Source organism: Anneissia japonica, unplaced genomic scaffold, assembly GCF_011630105.1.
Source record: "Anneissia japonica isolate Jap-2015-1 unplaced genomic scaffold, ASM1163010v1 scaffold64611_len15164_cov121, whole genome shotgun sequence".
Classification (NCBI taxonomy): Eukaryota; Metazoa; Echinodermata; class Crinoidea; order Comatulida; family Comatulidae; genus Anneissia; species Anneissia japonica.
Window position 1 is genome coordinate 8,547 of NW_022749120.1, and position 3,091 is coordinate 11,637.

The window sequence follows — 3,091 nt, forward strand, 5'->3', positions numbered from 1 at the left end:
TTAGAGTGGGCTTTCTGTATCTGATGCTTGATTAATTTGAGGGGGTAGCCAGCAGTGAGAAATTTACAGGTAATAGCTTGAATATGGTGAGCATAGTCAAGGGGGTCCGAGCAGATACGTTTTATTCTAAGGCATTTACTATATACAATAGAGGACTTCAGAGATTTAGGATGAGCGCTGGAGTAGTGAAGATAGGAGTGACTATAGGAGTGAATTTTTGGCTATTAGAAAATTCGAATTTTGAAGAACATAGGCTAAGATTCATTAAAACACTTCAAATGTCGTGAAAGCTCATTTCCCGCCACCTAAGAATCAAAATTTTCCCTGGGAAGAACCACAGGACATCCCCGCCCCCTTTTTGGGATTTATCGATTCATGGAAAACTACGTATGCAACTTACTCAATCTTTTTTTTATGTATTTATATACACATAAGCCCTATTTACTGTAATAACAATGGGAAAAAATATCTGACCGTTTTCAAGAGTGGAAAACCTTGAATTTTGAAGAACTTAATTACTTTTAAGTTCTTCAAAATTCAAGGTGTTCCCCTCTTGAAAATTATTATAATAAATCAATGAACCCAGAGAGAGGGAGGTCGAGTTCTTCCCGGGAAAATGTTGATTTATAAATGGTGGACAAGGAGATTTTCCGACTTCTGAAGTATTTTTAATGACTTTAATTTAAAAGACACCTCAGAAGTCTAGAAAGCTCATTTCCCGCCTTCTAGGAATCAAAATTTTCCTGGGGAAGAACCCCCGGACCCTCCTTTCTTTTTGGGATTCATCTCATGGAAAAAATTGTATGCAACTACTCAATTTTTTTAAATGTATGTATACACACATAACAGGCCTATTTACTGTAATGAGAAAGTTTACCTTACTGTTTTCGATCATGAGGGGGAAAACCTTGAATTTTACAATTTGTTTTGTGTTCCAAAAATCCGGCCTGAATTCACCAAACGGTGCGAAATCGCTGAAAATCAGCCCTTTTTGAGCAGTTTTTTTATACATATCTTCGTTAATATTAGGTCCATTTTTTGGCTGTTTTTGCAACGTGTTCCTTATTTATTCAGCTATAATTGCATGTTATTTTTAATTTTAAAATCAATGATGTGTTCGGAATCTTTTTTTAAGCGAAGTCAGTTGGCGATCGCCCTGTGTATTAACTCCTATCTGTTTACAGAGTTTTGCGATCGTGTTTACAAAAATTACTCTCACTTCTGAACGAGTCGGCTGATTTTAACAGCTGTTTCGGTACGTAAAAATAGACTAATTAAGCTGACTATTAAGCTAAAATTCAATATGATTGGATGAGAGGTCTCATCGGAACGCCCATTTCTTTAGAGACATTGACATGATCTGACACACTTCGATTAATGGTAAAGAATAGGCGGCAGTTAAACATTCCCGAAAAGCTCGTGCTGGTGAAAGGTTGATATAAAAACAGCAGTTTCTCAGCTAATACTTGCTTAAAATTCATCATTTTTGTATGAAAGAGAAGAGAATTCTTTTCTAATTTGTAATATGTAAACATAGTTAGTATTAAGAGTTTAGTTTTTTTGTTACGAGCAGTTTAAAATGTCCAGTTTTTTTCGTAACCAGCAGCGTGATTTATCCGTCTTGATGAACTCGACCATTATACATGTAGGTAAAGGCGGTCAAGCGTCTTGGCTTAGATGGTCTCCTTGACTTCCAATTTGTATTTACAGTGTTTTTGTTGTTGTTACCATTAAATATATATCAGATATCGTGACAGACCAAAAAAATGTGTTATCATAATTTTACAAATAATGATTATGTGCCTAACATTCACCTCTAAGTAAAGTGGTACGGTCAAGCTTTTTTGACTGGGCTACACTATGTAGCGGAGAGATAATGAGTGATAGGAACTCTACGCACTGAAATTAAATAGGTTCAAAAACAAAACAAATTGTAATGTGAAGAACAAAGTCATTAGACACCTAGCTCAAAATTCAAAAAAGGTCATTTCCCGCCATCTAGAAATCAAAATTTTCCCGGGGGAGGAATGTTGACCCCACCACCTAGATTTAATTCCAGATCTGCATGATTCATATTCCTATTCATCTTATAAGCAGTGGCGTAACAGGCAGGGGGCCGGGGGGGGGACCTGTCTCTTATACACATCTAGATGTGTTGACCAAGCCGTCGTACCGGGCTGGGTAAGAAGAGAAAAGAAAGAGGGGAGAGGGAGGGAAAGAGAAAGAAGGGGAAAGAAAAAGGAAAAGAAAAGGAGAAGAGAAAAATAAAGACAAGAATAAAAAGAAGATACAATGAACAGATATCACAATACCCCGGCCTGCAATACCCCCAACCACTTCAAAAAGTGTTCATATCGCATTTGATCTAAGCCACCAGGTAGGCCTATTCTCCGCAGTGGCGTAACCACCGGGGAAAAGGGGAGAATATCCATCAGTGGAAAATCTTTCCACATTGAATGCCCTTTTCACCCGGAAAAATTCCTGAAAATCTCAAATTTTAAATCGCATATTTTGTTGAGGTAGGCCAATTTCCTCTAAGAATTGCACATTTTAGGGAGTTTTGATCAATTCCGACGAAATTAGAATTAAAAAACACAAAAAGTTTTCGCGCACTTTGCGCGCATTTTTTCATGTTAAAGATTGTGCTTGCTCTCCTTTGCCTTTCTAAGTTATAACACATAGACCCAAACTCAAGAAAGAAAATTTAAGATAGATCGTTTTACCTAAAAGAAGGGCCTCAATGTGTAATGATGTTGAAAGAATATGTTTGTAATAAATAAAGCCATAAGGAAAATGCTTATATTCAGTTTAAAAAACGAGTTTGGACATATATAACATAAGAGCATTTCTTGTTGAGGTAGGCCAATTTCCTCTAAAAATTCAATTCCGACGAAATTAGAATTAAAAACACAAACATATTTCGCGCATTTGTTGGTGTTAAAGCTAGTGCTTGCCCTCATTTCCCTTCTAAGTTATTTAAAAACATAATAGTCCCAAACTTGAGCAAGAAAATTTAAGATAGATCGTTTTACCTAAAAGAAGGGCCTCAATGTGTAATGATGGTGAAAGAATAGGCCTATGATTGTAATAA